The sequence below is a fragment of the Nilaparvata lugens genome, chromosome 7 (genome assembly GCF_014356525.2).
Source record: "Nilaparvata lugens isolate BPH chromosome 7, ASM1435652v1, whole genome shotgun sequence".
Classification (NCBI taxonomy): Eukaryota; Metazoa; Arthropoda; class Insecta; order Hemiptera; family Delphacidae; genus Nilaparvata; species Nilaparvata lugens.
In genome coordinates, this window is record NC_052510.1 from 12,234,448 (window position 1) to 12,253,748 (window position 19,301).

A 19,301-nucleotide genomic window follows, 5' to 3' on the forward strand; every position below is an offset into this window, starting at 1 on the left:
AGAAGAAGAAGAAGGAAGAAGAAGAAGAAAAGAAGAAGAAAAGAAGAAGAAGAAGAAGAAGAAGAAGAAGAAGAAAAGAAGAAGAAGAAGAAAAGAAGAAGAAGAAGAAGAAGAAAAGAAGAAGAAGAAAAAAGAAGAAGAAGAAGAAGAGAAGAAGAGAAGAAGAAGAAGAAGAAGAAGGAAGAAGAAGAAGAAGGAGAAGAAGAAGAAGAAGGAAGAAGAAGAAGAGAAGAAGAAGAGGAGAAGAAGAAGAGAAGAAGAAGAAGAAGAAGAAGAAGAAGAAGAAGAAGAGAAGAAGAAGAAGAAAAGAAGAAGAAGAAGAAGAAGAAGAAGAAGAAAGAAGAAAGAAGAAGGAAGAAGAAGAAGAAGAAGAAGAGAAGAAGAAGAAGAAGAAGAAGAAGAAGAAGAAGAAGAAGAGAAGAAGAAGAAGAAGAAGAAGAAGAAGAAGAAGAAGAAGAAGAAGAAGAAGAGAAGAAGAAGAAGAAGAAGAAAAGAAGAAGAAGGAGAAGAAGAAGGAGGAGAAGGAGAAGAAGAAGAAGAATAAGATGACCTGTATAATAGATGAAGAAGGAGACAAAAGAAGTAAATGATGAGGAAGAGGAGAAGAATATAGAAAACCAGAAGTTGAAGAAAATGAAGACTCACAGTGGAATATTTGAAGCTGGTGGTGAAACATTCAGTAGAAAAGATGAGAAGTTGGGGAAAATTAAGATAACAGTTTATCAGAGATTGACAATGGTGTAATAACCGAAACCGGTCTTTCTAATTATCAATAAATCAGTGGTTTTTTGACAATTTCTCAGTCTTTTTCATTCAATATGAATAATTACCACAATATCAACTCCTCAACTACACAAAAAGTGAAAAATTAAGATGATTGAATGAAGGAGAGATACATTTTGATAAAGTCGAGATAAAAAAAATGTAAATGAGGGGAGATCGAAACGAAATTACAAAAGCGTCTACCCTATGACAACTGATAATTTGACAGTAGATTATGAAAAACAGCTTGAAAAGGAGTAACGGTGAGAGGAATGATAAGGAGAGGAAAGATGTAATAATTAGGTGGAAGAAGTAAATCAAAATACAGCATAATGACAGAAATGAAGAAATATACGAAATTGAATGATTTGAGTAGCACAGATTGAAAAAGATGACAACTATAGTGAGGTCCACGTTATAATGGCAGTGTAGGATTGACAATACTGTTGCTGTCCTTTTCTATCATACAAGAAACAGATAGCGCTATCTCTCTCTAGCTTTGCAATGTTGTCTTTTTGCCAGTTGTCTTTTTATTTTCACTTTTGACAGTGTCTGTACAAAAGTAGACAAACATTTCTCAGCCGCCATTTTTTTTCTTCATTCAATCAAAATACTTTAGTACACAAGTCGTATAATTGATTTAAAATGTATTTTTGAAACAATGAAATAATTCTTAGACATTACCGTATGAGAAACACAAATTAAAATACCTGAAATGACATTTTAAAAGTTGATAACTAACCATCCTAGACTTCATCCATGCTTATCAGTTAGCCTACACGTGTATAGGTTAGACCTACTCGTACCGGTATTAATAGAATAGAATAGAACAGAACTTTATTTGCACTTTTTTCAACATTACAAAAATGAAAATAATACCTCCAATTCAATTCAAACTCAACTAAATTTTACAAATAAATTGAACAAGCATTCTTTTCATCATAAATAAAAGTTCTTTAGGCTTAGCCGAGACCGTCAGCCAAATAGATAGATTTCTTTATTATACATTACACTAATCTATATATATAAAAGCGAAATGGCACTCACTCACTGACTGACTGACTCACTCACTCACTCACTCACTCACTCGCTTAACTAAAAATCTACCGGACCAAAAACGTTCAAATTTGGTAGGTATGTTCAGTTGGCCCTTTAGAGGCGCACTAAGAAATCTTTCGGCAATATTTTAACTCTAAGGGTTGTTTTTAAGGGTTTAAAGTTCGTCTTTTAACATGTATATTCTTCTTCACCCAATCTCTCAATTATAATTGAAATTTCCATATCATATGTTACTATAGAACTATAATCTAGATAGAGTACCTCTTTGAAACAGTTGTTAACTGGCAACTAAGTTAATAATTTTGTCAGGTTGGTATTAAGTTGAGTTGTCTTTGTTAGGTTAGCACCAAGTTGAAGATTTAAATGCATTTATCGCGGAAAAATATTGATTGGGCACTGCTACTTCAATCCTGGGAATATTATATTACTAGCAGTCAGGCTCGCTTCGCTCGCCATATCCGTTTATTCTGGACCCCCGACTGGATTGTCCTATCATATGATAAAAATGCAGGCGAGCGAAGGAAGCCTGCTGATCTCATTCTTGGACGATCCAGCCGGGGGTCCAGGGGGCGGAGCCCCCTGGCTAGACGGATATGGCGAGCGAAGCGAGCCTGACGGCTAGTATTGAATAATTATTATTGTTTTTGTGATTACATAATTCATTCAATAATTATTTCTCCTTATCATTCCTATTCGATTCCTCCTTCTTCTCATACCTAACTAATTTCTCGTAATTATCATAACTAAACATTGTAACTCAACTTTTAAAAAGCAATTCACACTCTTAAATTCACCCTCTTTTAGGGACCTTGTATGGGTCAATGTGGCTGGACTTATAAAATATACAAACAACATAATTATTGACTTCACGAAAAAAAAACAAAACTTTGAAATTTAAATCGAGTCACCTCTTACTTTGTACTCTACAAAAATAAAATTGAATTAAAATACAGTCAACTTTCAATTAATTCATCAGTAATCTAAATGAGAATACAGAAACAAAAGAGAGAAAGAATAAATAAATAAAACAAGACCTCTTGAAAATCTTAGAATAATCAATCAATTGAGTCATCTGCATTGATCAAAGCACTACTTAATAATACATAAAGTCTTGCGACTTCTCATGTTTATGATAAAATACTACTTTTATAGCTAATATTTCCAATAATAATCCTAAAAAGACTTTTCCACTTCAACATTAAAATATACATTTCACAATTGCATAACAAGATATCAATAACAATAAAGAGGAAATGACTCTTATGGATCATAAACTCCTAAAAATTGAATTCTGTTATCAATTCTCGCCTGTATCTCACTGCCTCCCTCAAATATCCTACTAGACTCGTCCAACATTTTCCATTCAGATACTCAATTACTGTCTCTCTCTCTAGCATCGCCCCTCTCAGATATTTCTTTCTTATTTCACCCAAAATTGAACATTTACCGGTATTAATAATATTGAAAGGTAATTTCAGAGTTATTTCTATTGAAATCACTTATTTCACATAGGATTTCTATTATTTTTAAAAGAAATTGGAATAGAATACCTACCAAATAACTTAATCTCTGTTGTTTTGAAATTCAGATTGGTGTATCAAAGCTTATTAAATTAGCCGCCATTTCAGGTTTGTAAAAAATAAAAATCTCATCTCAGTTATGGAAGAAAATTTTCAAATCAGATTATGAAAAAATATATATTCTTGATTAATGTGACATTAAATTGATTATTCTATCAAGGAAATTATAATTATTATTAGATCAAATTTAATGAGATGTGTTGTGTACATTGTTGTGTAAACTCAGTGGAAAAATGGAGAGACTTGGCAACGTTTTTCTCCTATCTTTCTTCACTGCCATTATAACGTGGACCTCACTATAGGAAGAGATGAGAACAGTAATGGACAAAATGTTCAAGAGGAGTTGGAAAAATAACCACCAAGTATTTATTTAGTGATTATTAATAGCAGTGAAGCCAGGAGCTCATTCATTGCTTCTCACCCCACTCAAACACCCTCCCACTTTCCCTGTCTGCTAATACTTCTTCCATTGAAACAATAACAATGAGCACTTAATGCCAACGGAAAATACGTATGTTTGTGCCCCCGTGCTCTGCAATGCTAAATGAACCGTGAAGCTATAATGTACTCGAAAGCTCCCTCCTTCCAACACGTTGTGTGCATTGTGTAGCAGTTATTTCCCCTTTTGACAATAATACCCCACATTTCCACTTGGCTCCACCACCTAAACCTCACCACAAATTTACGCCTCATATTAAATTCAAATTGGCGCATTTCGTCTGCATCCTAGTTCTGAGTAAAATGGAGAAAAACAGGGATTGTTAAAGATATTAGTTAAGATATTAGAAGGAAATTGTGATATGATTGTAATCAGGGTGTATTATTGATGAAGTATATAACATACTGTAGTTTTTACATACTGTAACTACTATACCACACTATACTGTGTATACTACTCTACAATAACATACTGTAGATAGTCCGGGCGTAAATGTCATTCCATGGTCATTTTTGAGTAACAGCTGTGGAAGATGTCTCAATTTCTTCGTTAGGTCTAGCATAATAAGGATCGTGATGATGATAAGTCGAAATCACAGGAAAACACCTCGGAAACAAGATGGCCGCCAAAATTTTCATGGTTTTGCTATATCGTATTATATACGATTGTATTTCAATAATTGTTCAAGATATTCAACCGTTTTTTTAGACGAAAATAAAAATCTGGTGTGGCGCACTCACACAACTTTCCTTGCCGTTATGAAAATATATCACCTGACACTAGTGTTCCCGCGCATCTCAAGTCTACTATTCAAATATCCATGCCAGCTGGTGACAGGACAATAAGGCTGGAGACACACGAAGTTTGCTATCTCTTCATAGTGAATGATTTAATAGAATCAACAGTTGCCAACAGTTTGTAATTTAAATAATAACATTTTCTCGAATTATGAGCTTATTTTCAATTTTAGGTGAAAATGTTACTGAACAATGATTGAAGAGATTTTCATGCTCAATCTTTTCCACTTTGAATTTTTTGTTTAAATTGTATCTAAAGCCTGATAATTGGGAATCTAAAATCAAACTTTGCATATATGGCGGAGCTCCTGAGATTTTTACAGATATGGGACTTGTGGCAGTTGATAGAGCTTATCAATGACTATTCTAGGTATAAATTTGATGAAAATCGTTATAGCCGTTTTCGATAAAATCGTGAAAAACCCTTTTTTTGACAACATTTTCACCATTTTATCCGCCATCTTGAATTGCATCAGATCGAAATTGTTCGTGTCGGATCCTTATATAGTAAGGACCTTGAATTCCAAATTTCAATTCATTCCATTAATTGGGAGATGAGATATCGTGTACACAGACGCACATACACTCATACACACATACACACACACATACAGACCAATACCCAGAATCCACTTTTTTGGACTCAGGGGACCTTGAAACGTATAGAAATTGGGGTACCTTAATTTTTTTCGGAAAGCAATACTTTCCTTACCTATGGTAATAGGGCAAGGAAAGTAATATTTTAAAAATCTCCCTCTACAATTTTTGTTTTATAAAATTTTCCTATAAAACTCATATTTTTCAAGTTATAACCTTCAAAATCCCCAGATGGCTGAATTGATCCGATATCCTCACATTATTAGACTTTTTTGAGATTGGGAATTTTTTGCCGACATCTTGTTTTTTTCATGATGAACATTTTTAAGATTGCCATCATGGATAATATGTTTCTACACATCATTATAAAGAGATTTACCCCATTCCTAAGTCTGTACCTCCAAGGAGTCATGAGTTACACGGTTTTCTATATTGTTGTGATTGGCATTTGGTGAAAAAAGCGTGTTTTCCGCTGCAAACAGTACTTTTTACTCTTTTTCCGATGACGCTCCAGCCGTAAAATATGGATTTTACACCCTTTTAACCACATGTCATTTTTAAGCTTTGAAAATATTCTACAACTCTGTGCCAATAATACTAGTGTTTGTCTACTGTGAATACATATACAGAATGGAAAGTAAAATATTGTCCCCGAAAAATGTATGTTTCAAGTTTTTGAAGTTGAATAAATAATGGAAAGAGTGGTCGAAATGAGATGATTCTCTCGAACATCATTGTTTGGTTAATTCTAAACACTTTGGTGGTAAAACAAATCCGATATCTCTCACAATAACTGAATAACAAGCGATATAAAAATTTATGTCAATAATGACCGCCATCTTGTATTTTTCAATGATATCGAATATTTTCGTTGTTTCCATCATCAATATTCTTATTCGTCTTGTTATAACGAAGAGATTGAGACCATTTGCAAGTTTCTATCTTGGAGTAGTCATGAAAAAAGATTTTATAGTTCTAGCTTGTTACCTCATGCCTATGGAAAAACGCACCAGAAATTATGCTGGATTTTCTTTGGAGGGCGCTGGAGAACTCATTTTTTGACATACAGCGCATGAAGATATATCGTTCAAAAGTTAAAAAAACGCTCTAAATTTCATAGATTTGAAATTTATGTGTATCTCTTTCACAAAAAGAGTTACAAAGGAATCAAATTTGAACAAATTTAGAGAAAAAGATTTTTTTGGGCTTTTGAAGGTTATAACTTGAAAAGTATGAGTTTTATAGGAATATTTTATAGAACAAAAATTGTAGAGGAAGATTTTAAAAATATTTTCGTCTAAAAAATGGTTGAATATCTTGAACAATTATTGGAATACAATCGATATAGCAAAACCATGAAAATTTTGTCGGCCATCTTTTTTCCGAGGTGTTTGCCTGTGATTTCGACTTATCATCATCACGATCCTTATTATGCTAGATCTAACGAAGAAATTGAGACATCTTCCACGGCTGTTACTCAAAAATGACGACGGAGTGCCTTATTCGTGACATTTGCACCTGGACTAAGAGCTTTTCGCCAAAATTACATCGTTACAAAACATGAATGATACATACAAAATGCATAATAAAAATGTAAATTATAATAGATCTAAATGATTTGGCACAGCCAGCAAAGTAAAACTTGTGCGATAGCTGTGAGTTCATAAAGCAAACATTAGCTATGTTCACATATTTGTTGCTTATTGTTCACATACTTGTATTTACATAAGAATTTAATACTAAGTATATAGGTACTATACAAGATATATATTTATTTTTCCTACAGCTACCTTGGAAAGTTGCTGTTCCTGTACTGATTACAATACCCAAAGATTCACTTTTCCGCTCTAGTGCGGGAAATGAAAGCATTTTTCTCGGTAATTTGAGCAAAAGTCTCAATTTCTGAATCCTATTTCAGTAGCTGGATGAAACAAACTTAGGTACGATTCTTCCCACTGGGTCGCGTGCTTGTCGGTTCAGCCATCTTGCAGCCATCCCTATCAGTTGTTGGCATATATTTTGAATGCGTATTTTTTGTTCCATCTGTATCTTTTCTGATTCTTGAATGAATAAAAATGAGAACTTTGGCTGAGAATTTTCAACTTCAATTGGATTATTAATTTTCAAATGAATCAAGGTTGTTATTAATAACAGCATCACACACACAAACATTATTTCATGGATTTCAGCCATCATTTTACCCATAATCATTTAATCAACCACTTCTCATATTCAATGGTAACTGTAGGAAAAGTTTAATGTGAAATATGTGAGCAAAGTTCCTCTGCTGCACTCAAGAAGCCATTCCACTCTTGCCTAAGGCTTGGGCATAAACGTTTCTTTCAGTGCAGCAAACTGTCACTTTGCGCACTAGTTGCATAAATAACTATTCCACAACATGTTTCAACTTCAAAGTCATTTTCAAGTGATTAACTTTATTTTTACTCCGCTCGTTAAGTTTCAACTTCAAAGTGATTTACAATTAAACCACTTGAAAATGGCTTTGAAGTTGAAGTATGTTGTATAAAATAAAAATATATCCTGGAAAGGGTACTATGATTTTCAATTTTTATGCACCTACTAGCAGGTAATCTGTGCAACGCAAGGGTCCAACTAGAACCATGACAAACTGAAAACTTGTCGCACTGAAATTTTGATGAATTTGGAATAGGCTTATACCAACCTTGGTGAATTGAGAATCTATATGCAAAATTTTAAGTTATCAGTCTAGTAGTTCAGACGTGATGATGCGTCATTCATGAATTTTCTTATCCCGTAGGGCGTAGTCAATAAGCCGATTCTTCCCTTTAATGTAATTTAGATAACTTTAGACTAAATAAACATAGGATTAATTAGATGTGTGCTTTATAACGCACTCTAAAACATTATAAAAGCACAAGAAACACTGAAAACCACGGATTTCTGGCGTATTACTGATTAGTTCTATAATTTTTTTTAGTACTAACTATTACTTGAGTTTAGTGCCAACTATTGAACGACCATTTAGTACCAAGAACCATAAAACTAATAATTATATTTAATGAGTTATTTAATGATATTCACAGACTACTATGTCATCACTACTCAACAATGTCTATACTTTAAGCCAAACGTGTCAAGTTTCCACATTGAACGTTTCTGTTCAAAGTTATTTCAAGTCTGGTGATTCATGAATGATAGAGGGACTACTTGTACTTGATTCTCATACATCTACAACTTGTCTTCATATCTATGAATAAACTATATTTCAATGAAAATTCAAACATATCACTCACTGTTTCACTTCAATACAAGAGCGATTACAGCTAACAACAAGTCACTAACACACATCTTACAGTCTGTAGTGAGCAAGATTAGATGCAAAATAGGATGGATAGGTTTCAGATCAGTGTTGTCTGTAACAAAGGTGTGTCAGATAGTCAAGTCAAAGCTACTTTGTTGGTTGATGCTTGATTCACAATCAACAATACCTGGAATCAGAGTTGTTCAGAATGTACTATCCCTCCTTATCCATGTACTGAACTTCTCACTCAGCTCTGTTCTAATTTGAGTCACTTTGAGAGCGATAAGCGAGTGACAAGCACACAGTGTGCATGATTAGATACGAAAGAGGATTGCTAGATTGTGTAGAGATTGGAAGGCCAGATTCGGAAAGGATGAACTTAGATACAAGTGGCTAAATAGAGAGGCTGACAGACAAAAGTTCTGATAGAGATAGTGAGTGAAGACGGGTTGTCTAGATGTAGGAGATTCATAGAGAGGCTGTTGACTTCTGTTACGGGTTGTCTAGATGTAGGAGATTCATAGAGAGGCTGTTGACTTCTGTTTACCGAAACAGTTACTCAACAAAGCGAATTCGCACAAGCTCACTCGTAGCTTCAAGAACCAAATTTAGCTCGAGAATATTCGATTGACAGTATTATCTTAGAATAGCTAAGGGTAGCTACTGTGGGAACTGGATTCATTGAACATCAGAGTAGCTCGAATGGTTAGCACAGTCTACAACCAAATAAGTTGTGGGTTCAGTTGGAAATGTATTCATAGTTTAGGAGTAATAGTCTATTATTTTGTTGAACTTCTGAAGGACTTGGCCACAGAGATCATCAAGCTTTGTAGGAATAAGACTTAACTAACATGTCATTCCATGATTGCATAGCCCATAATCTAGCTGAAATTGAAGACTGAATTTCGAATAATATCACCAAAGTTACTTCATCAATGAGAAAAACCAAAGGTTCATTAATTGTTTTCTATCACCATTAAAACGATGTCCAAAATCTTTTACTTCTTATTCCCATGTCTCTGCTCACGCCGCATGGTGAATTGACTTATCTCACTGGACACAGATGGAATGAATAGATCTCAATGCAAGTGAATGTTTTTGATGTACCAGGGAGCGTCGACCATATTGATTGATTTTGAAATCTCTGTATCATATTGATATAACTTATATATAGAAAAATCATATTTCAATCCCATATACCCAAATTGGTTGTGATTTGGTTGAATAGAATGATTTTCTTCTTCAAAGATAGGGTGGATTGACGACCAAGCAACATATATGTTATTTCTTTTCGATTGATAAAAATATTAATCTGACTTGGAAATGGCATTAGTAGCCGGAACATTTCGTGAAAAAATAATTTTGAAGGGTACTCAGATTATTATTTCTATTAAAATTAATATAAATTTTTGTTTTTATTAATATAAATTTTATATTAAAAGTAGCCCTACAGAAAAAAGACAATAAAACGGCGTATCAACCAAACATGTTTCTTTTCGATTTTGTAGAAAAGTCACATTGAACGCTTCATTAGACGATTAATCTCAATTTGACTTGAAGCTGATAGAAGATGTGATAGAGTTTATGAAGAAATTGTTAAAAGTTGAAAGTTGAGTTTAATCTCACTGTTTGAGAATGGGAACTCAATAAATTTGATGGAAGTGAAAAGTAGGCAAGAAAAGTAATTGAGTATAAACTGTTCATGCAAGTGTTCGGTTGCAATGGTGCAGTTTTTCACATATTTCACAATAACATTTAACCCATCCCTCTACCCTAACACCTCTTACAATATTCGTAATCAATTAGTGGTTAGGGGAAGCACTACTCAAATTGCTAGTCTAATGTATAAACTTATCCATAATGAACACAGCCAAGTCTGTACACATTGTAGCTTCAATTGTGGAGCAGGCTCGATTTTAGATTAGAATAGTCGTCGTTGCAGGCGAAATAAATAATTAATAATTGCCATGATTACATCCCCAAATTACAGTTGGAGTGGCGCGGCGCATTCTGTACTCTGCTGATCCCACTCAGTGGCAGTAGGTGGTGGTGGGGGTGGGGTACAAGGGGGTGGATGGGAAGCCCTGAGTGGGATGTGCTTCACTTACTAATTACACATAAATTATAAGACACAATTAGAGGCGGGCGACTGGAGCGAGTAACGTGCCCTATCTAAATGTGTAAATAGAAGAGTGAAGAGAACAACTTGGTAGATGGTGAAAATATGTATCAGAATACCTATAAGTAAGAAAATTATCATTAAATCCTTTGCTCATAATAATTTTAATATATTGGGAAGTGTGAATATTTGTATTAAGACTGACTGTTGATGGAAGAATGAATAGCTAGGCTTGGTAGATGGTGGAAGATTGTGAGTACCTACAAGTGAGAAAATTGTCAAATTCTTAGCTCATATTAAGTAATGTCGGATATTCTGAAGAGTGTGGATATTTGAGTTTATTTGTATTAAGACTGACTGTGAAAAGAAGAGCTATGCTTGGGAGATGGTGAGAGAATGTATGAGAATAACTACAAGTAAGAAAATTATTAAATTATTTGCTCATATTTTATCGCGTATATTAAGAAGTGTGAATATTTCAATTGTTTGTATTAAGACTAACTGTGAAAAGAAGAGTGAACAGCAAGGTCTGGTAGATGTTAAGAGTATGTATAAGAATACCTACAAGTGGGAAATTATCAAATTCCTTATATTTTCATCGAGTATATGAAGGAGTGTGAATATTTCAATATTTTGAATTAAGAGTGACTGTAAATAGAAGAGTGAAGAGCTATAGGCTTCGGACATGGTGAGAGAATGCAAAATAGTAGGCCTCCCTACAAGTAAGAAAATTACAAAATTGTTTCCTCATATTAGTATCGAATATAATTATTGAGGAGTGTGAATATTTCAATTTATTCGTATTGAGGATGACTGTAAATAGAAGAGGAGAGAGCTATAGGCTCATGAGATGGTGAGAGAAAGCAAAAGAGTACGCCTCCCCCTACAAGTAAGAAAATTATCAAATTCTTTGCTCATATTTTTATCGAGTATATTAAGAAGTGTGAATATTTCATTTTTTGTATCAAGAGTGACTGAAAATAGAATAGATCCAAATTTAGATCCGAGATAGGGTTATGGTTTCACTTTTCTAAAATTTAGTCCATTTTCACTAAAAAAACAACGAAAACTAAGAATTTTAAATTTTGATGGTTAAAAACAGAAAAAACAAAAATATCACACTCAAATCACCATTAATTGGAACATTTTTGCGTAATTTGAAAAAATATCGAGCCAGAAAAAACACAAAAAAATGATACAGTATCAACGCAATATGATACAGTATCACCAGACATGATACAGTATCATCTCAACTTGATACAAAACACCATGGGATGCATAATAAAGTGTATTGAGATTTCCTATGTTTATCACATGCAAAAACAATCGTCTAATTTGAACGAATCCTCCTAGGAAACGCAATCAGAGAGTAGATTCTCGATCTCTTCGGTCACATTCGGTCATAAACTTTCTAGATTTTCAATGCTTATCACACTCAAAGAATTTTTGAGACGCGTGTTTTAACGCTTATATAACTCAATCATACAAGAAAGATTTTATCCAGATTATATCAGAAGTGAGAGGTATGGAGTGAGTGACTTGTTGAAGTAGGAAGATAATAGAAAATACACATTATATCATAGTTCATAGTGATATGTATTCATGAAGCTTGACATTCTTTTATAAATAACTAGCCGTCAGGCTCGCTTCGCTCGCTATATCCGTCTTGCCAGGGGGCTCCGCCCCCTGGACCCCCGACTGGATCGTCCAAGAATGAGATCAGGAATGATCTCGCTCCGCTCGCCTGCATTTTTCATTTGAGCATTTTTATCATATGTTAGGACGATCCAGTCGGGGGTCCAGACTAAACGTCTGGCTAAACGGATATGGCGAGCGAAGCGAGCCTGATGGCTAGTAATATAATATTCCCAGGATTGAAGTAGCAGTGCCCAATCAATTTTTCCGCGATAAATGCATTTAAATCTTCAACTTGGTGCCAACCTAACAAAGTCAACTCAACTTAATGCCAACCTGACAAAATAATTATTAATTTAGTTGCCAGTTAACAACTGTTTCGAAGAGGTACTCTATCTAGATTATAGTTCTATAGTAACATATGATATGGAAATTTCGATTATAGTTAAGAGATTGGGAGAAGAAGAATATACATGCTAAAAGACGAACTTTAAACCCTTAGAGTTGAAATATTGTCAAAAGATTTCTTAGTGCGCCTCTAAAGGGCCAACTGAACATACCTACCAAATTTGAACGTTTTTGGTCAAGTAGATTTTTAGTTATGCGAGTGAGTGAGTGAGTCAGTCAGTCAGTCAGTCAGTCAGTCAGTGCCATTTCGCTTTTATATATATAGATTGGGGTTGATGAGATAATAATTATTCTCATGTGATAAAAATGATGGACTCTACAAGTGTATACTTAGTGTGTACTTATAGTGTATTTCTATACGAATCAGATCGGATGAAAACAGAATTTATCTAAAATACTGCTCTAGAAAGATAGGGAATCTGTAGTAGTAGGACTGTAGTTTCCATTGGTGCGATAAAGTAGTATTTAAAGCCTGTCTTACAGCCGAAATTCAAGTATACCCTGAAGTTTACTTTTAAAGCTGCTTGGAGGTGGCTAATACCATTTAAAAAGAATTGAGAAACACTCAAGTTTTGTAGGACGACAGTTGTTAACCTACAATTAAGAGCAACTTGCATTGCAAATTGCGCAATTCACGGAATCAGGGTCCATCCCCTCATCAGCTCCCCGTATTTTTTCTGTTAAGCTTTTCGTTCGCATAAATAAACAATCGGAGAGAAGGGAGAGAGAAATAGTGTAAAAGAGCTCTAGAGCACAGAGAGGGTGAATGAGAAATGAATGAGCCTATTGGGAATGAAAGTACGAACCAACGATGAAGAGAGGAAGGAATAGTGGAAGAGAACTGAAGAGCAAAAAGGAGGTGATTGTAAAGTGAGTATTCTTTATTCTTTATTGATTGATACAATAATTACATAATCAGAATGATAGCGAGAGGAAAAATAAGGTAACCTTGTGTTATTCCTCTCCCAAATTTAGATAGGTTACAGTTTATATAGGTTAAGGTCCGAAATAGGTAAAGTCTTGTAGTTTTTCACTTCACAGAATTTTCAGTCCTTAATCATTCTCATAACGTAGAGTTTTAAATTATAGAAGAGAGGAAGAGCTACGGATAAGAATAGAGAGAAATGGAACAAAATGAGATATCACAGAATTTTCAGAGAAATATTGTGGGAAATCAGAAAACAGGGGAAACAATGAAGAGGAAGAAAAACTAAGCTGAAGAGAAGTGAAGGATCAATGGAATTATAGCGGAGAGAATAGAAGGTATATCGAAATACAAATAGAAGTATATGGAAGGTATATCGGAATTGGAAGAAATAGAATTCCAGAGAGTAGAGATGATGTGAATAAGAGAGGGAAATGAATGGAGCGTATAGAACAATAATGGCACAGAAATATCAAAAACAGATAGGTGTCTCCAGGGAAAAGAAGGAAATGGAGGGGATGTGATAATGAAAGAAGTCTTATAAGTTTCAGACTGGAGGGAAATTTTACAGAAAAAAACTTAATGCTCAGAGGAAAAATTAAGATAAAGAATTACCGAAAAAGAGAGAAATATCCGTAAGTCTGAGAATTGGAGAGAATGATAACTCAAACTCTATACGTTTGCTTAGGAATCGGATTGGAGACAGTTAAAAATAGCATACTATTGGCTGATTGATTGAGTACTTTATTCATGTAGATTACAATATATACTGACTTATACACTACTTATATACAAACGCTTACAATACAGCAAAAATCGTAGATGAATTTAATATAGACTGAGAAAATAATTCTTGAACTGTATGCCTATATGATATGAGAAAAGCAAAATGGAATGACTATAGATAGTATTGTTATGCATCTACATAAATTGGCGGAGCTTTGGACTTATCAATTTCCATTCTTCGGAAAGAATATTCAAAATATCCTTCTCACTAACTCTCCATCAAACAAGAGAGTGATAGAAAAAAATAGTTTTCCAATAAGAATAACTACTTCAATTTCTACCTAGGTGAAGAGAAGATGTGATAACTGGATAGAGAGTTTCTCACGAAAGAGAATAACAAAGCTCACACTGAGGAAAGAGGAAGATAACGCAAGCAGTAGAGAGAGACCCCGATAAGTGTGAGATAAAAAGTCTGTGCATATATCGGACGAGGCCTAATGCGTCCGTAATGCTTCCTCCAAAAAGGGCGTTCAGTGGCACAAAATGGTAAGTTTGCTCCATTCTGACTCATTTAATTAAATAACTTCTCTGTTACTTGGGTCGCGCTGAGCAGAGGGTTTATAGCAGTAAACCCGGGTCTGGGTTTCCGGTGAAAGACCATTAGCTGTCAATTAGTCGGCTCCGGTCTAAACTGTGTCTCTACGACCAGTGAAAGCATTGTCAACTGGATGAGTTCAAAATGGGTTTACTTGAGACTGAACAATGTTCAAATCGAATATTATCTGTATAAGCTGTGAAAACCTATAGACCATTGTGGATGTTTTTTTATTGAGCATTCATTGAGCTTTTTTTTTTTATTAGCAGAACCTTAGGGAAGCAAGCACGGAGAGAAACTATAATGAAATTTTATAGAATAATGGCTGCTCCAGTCCTCCTCCACGGAAGTGAGTCGTGGGTTACAACTAAACCCCTAGAGAGTAGAGTGCAGGCGGCGGAGATGCGATTCCTCCGGAGAACCAAGGGCTGCGATAGAAGGGACCACATCAGAAACAATGATATCCGAGCAGAGCTAGGAATTTACAGCTTGGTGGAAAAAATCACACGATACCGGAAGCAGTGGAAAGACCATGTGGAAAGAATGCCGGCAGAAAGGCTTCCACTACAGATATTGAATTATAAACCGGCAGGGGAAAGATCTATTGGTAGGCCACGGAAGAGATGGCAATAAAAACACTACTTGTATATATTATAGCGTAATTTTGTAATAATTGAAATATAGATACTAATAAGCTGTTTATAAGTCGGAACAGGCATTAACCTAATCCTTGTACGTAAGATGATGATGATCATTTGAAAGAAAAATCCTGGTTCGAAGAATAAGGGTCTTGTAGTTCAATATTCTGTTTGAAAGCTAGTAGAAACACTGTACTGTAAATAGAACTGAGTGAATCTTTTTTTAGAAACATGGAATTTATTGTTTTGTTTCGATTAGAAGTTGAGTAATAAATATTAGATTGTAATACGAAACACTGCAAGTTGAAAAAGTCTGTATAGTACTGTTCGAGAACAAGTGGAAACGCTTTATTTTAAAGAATACTGAGTTGTTATTATTCAAGAAGCATGGAATCGGTTTGTTTTAATAAACAATATGGAGTTGAGTTGATAATATTAGATTGAAATACGGAACACTGCAATTTGAGAAAAGTCTGTCAACCAGCTACACAAAAGCACTTTCGAGACCTGTCTCACTACCCTTTATTCTATTTTCATTTATATATATTTTTTTAAATATGTAATTGAAATAAACCCCTACCATTTTCATGACACTGACCTGACAGATATTATTTCTGACGCAATGTAACAAATCCCTACCCAACTACACTGCAACAGAGAAGGGTCAACCATGTTTACAGTATATTGTACTTGAACATAAGTTAAATTTAATCCCAACCTGTATCCCACATTGTTATTCAATTCAGAAGCGCAGCCTCCATTAACATTGTTATGAAACTACATGACTTGTTTATAATTATCTACTCATTCAGAAAACAGTTTTGATATGATATAGAAAAGCGTTGTGAGGGTTCTTGCTCATATGTAAACATGTCATGCTGGAAAGCATGTCAGATTATTATGAATAAAGCTATATTAATATACAATCATGAAACGCCTATTTACGTTATAAGAGGACATTTGCTGTTATAAATTTGTCATTAACATCATTTTCCACTAGGCAACAACTTGGTTCACACCATTTGGCACTCAGTATCCACTCTTACGTGATCCACGTGGATAACTGTCCAATAGAGCATAATTTTATGTATTATTATGTATAAATTTGAAATAAAATGTTATTCATGTATTTGAAACAATACAAGTCAAGATACGCTTTCAAAACTGATGCCATGAATAACATTGCCATTCTGTAACAACTAAAACCACAAAATGAAAAACAGTGAATGAGTGCTTTTGGGACTCTTCTTAACTAATAACTTATTGCACTTCCATTAAGAAAAAGACTGTGGAAAAGTCAATGAATTCATACTTTCAAATAATAATTAGTTCATTCGTCCAATCCGCTATTCACAAATTGAAGGATAATCATTAAGATAAATAATACTATATGATTTGTAGCTGTATCATTGAATAAATAAATCAATAGATAGAGTAAGTCCTGGAAAGAAATTGAATTTTATATTCCAACTATAAAGAAACCCTTGATTTGATTGAATGTTATATTTATAATAAATGATTTTAAGTACATAATTGTATTAATTTCACAGAAGCTATGTTTCCTTTTTTGCTTGTACTTGTGTTTACTTTGTTCACTGAGAAATAAAATTTATTAATTATTTATTTATTTATGTATAATCCTAGCGGATTCCAAGAATAAGAAGCAATCAAGATAGAATCCATTAAATTAAATATCAAACTTCAGTGTAATCGACTCGAATACACGTTCAAAAAAATGTTATTAAGCCTACTTGCACGTTCTCATAAAATCTGATCGATTACATGCCACAACGTAACCACGAAGTCAATCGCTTCTCAAAGGTAAATATGAATGGGTCATAGAATATATAATGGAAAAATCAATTCACTACATGAAATATATTATATAATAATAGACTAAGGTTTCAATGAAATATATTTCTATTGAAATATATGAACCACTTATGAGAATGTGTGTGCATTGTACGGAATAAGAGTACAAAGTTTGGATATGGAACGTATAAATTTGAACACAAATGCAGTGGTCCATCACTTGACACAGGACACACTCGAATTGTACAAAACAGGGAAAGTAGACTACGGAGTAGGAGTGTCGCCCGAACATTCAAGGACAGGAAACACACACACACGCACACACTCACACAAACAGAGCACAGGCGACAGAAACTGACAGCTAATGGGTTATCTCGTCAGGGTGAGGGGGAGGGGCAGTTTGAGTCCCCAGGCCCGGGGCGACTTCCAAAGTGAGGGGAGTTATTTAATTAAACAAGGGCGACGCTCACTCTCGGACCCCTGCAACCCGGAATCCGATCTGACCCTTTTTGGGAAACTCAGTTTGGGTGTGTGTGTGAGTGTCTCGACCCATTACAGTAGCTGATCCCAGCAAGCCCCGAAAATAGCTGCAAGGAAAATTAGATTTTTTGACAGACGTGGAAAAAACAACGCCGCCACGCTATTCTAGGCGGCTACACTAGGCTGGAACAGATAACTACTTTGCGCCCGTCGCTGCCGTGGCCAGACTTGGGCGCAAATTGAATTCTCACCCTCGGGAGTAGGGCTTGGGCTACGCCCACTGGTGGCTGGATCAACAAGTTAGCGTCGTGCCGGAAATCGGACAGTGGTGTGCTGGTGAGACTGGGTGTTATCGTTGTCGAAATATGTGTCTGCTCGGCCTTCTCCTAAGGGAAGGTTAGGGATCAGGCTGGTGGCTAAGGGAATACCCTCTCTTTGGAATATTTTGAAATGGGGAGTGGAAAGGACTGAATATAGTTGGATAATATAGTTGTTCATGGAATAAAATGGATAGAGATTGGATAAGAACACATACCAAGCTGGCATGTGAGTTCAAATCCTACATCAAAGATGCCACTTCGAAAGTAAAAACAAAAACTGATTAGATATATACAACCAAAAATAGTCTCCAATTCCTCATCGAACTCAAAAAGCTCAAAGATATAATTATACAAAAAACTCCACACAGAAATTATTAGCTATATCCAACCAAGAATTCCTCATTAATTATTTGTAAAAAAAATATCTGTTCGAATTTTTACGAACAGAACGAGTTGACGCGATAATAATCGATGTCTGATGTCTAAAGTATCTGATGTCATAATGAATAGAAGCCATTGATATAGATACGATAGTCATAGATATAGAAGAATACTAGTAAGCTGAAATTTCCATCTTGACTTTACCGGTCTGTTCGAAGCCTTACTAAGCTAGCAAATGAGCGTCAAATTCAACAACAAAGATGGATCCCCAAAAGTAACAACAAAAACTGATTAGAAATATCAAAAGAATAAGATTAAATAAAAACACACATATGTTGTAAAATTCTACACAGTTTTATTCGGTACACGACCATGATCTCGTGACCACACCGGTCATATTTTGGTTGGTTCTTTCACAGGAATGGTTATACAATAATTATTGCCAATGAGTCAGTCGAACTTTTAAAAGAATAAGAGGTTGATATCTTATTGACTATTGATGCATATTGACTTTCAATTATGGAGAGATGCCACACCATCTCTTCCCATACAATGAGATTAGAAATATACTATCCTGGCCCCGTTGCATGATAAAATAAAATCTGGTGTGGCGCACTCACACAACTTCCCTTTCCGTTATGAAAATTGATCACCTGACGCTAGTGTTCTCGCGCATATCAAGTCTACTTATAAACAAAGATCCAAGCCAGCTGGTGACAGGACAATAACGTCGGAGACATACGAG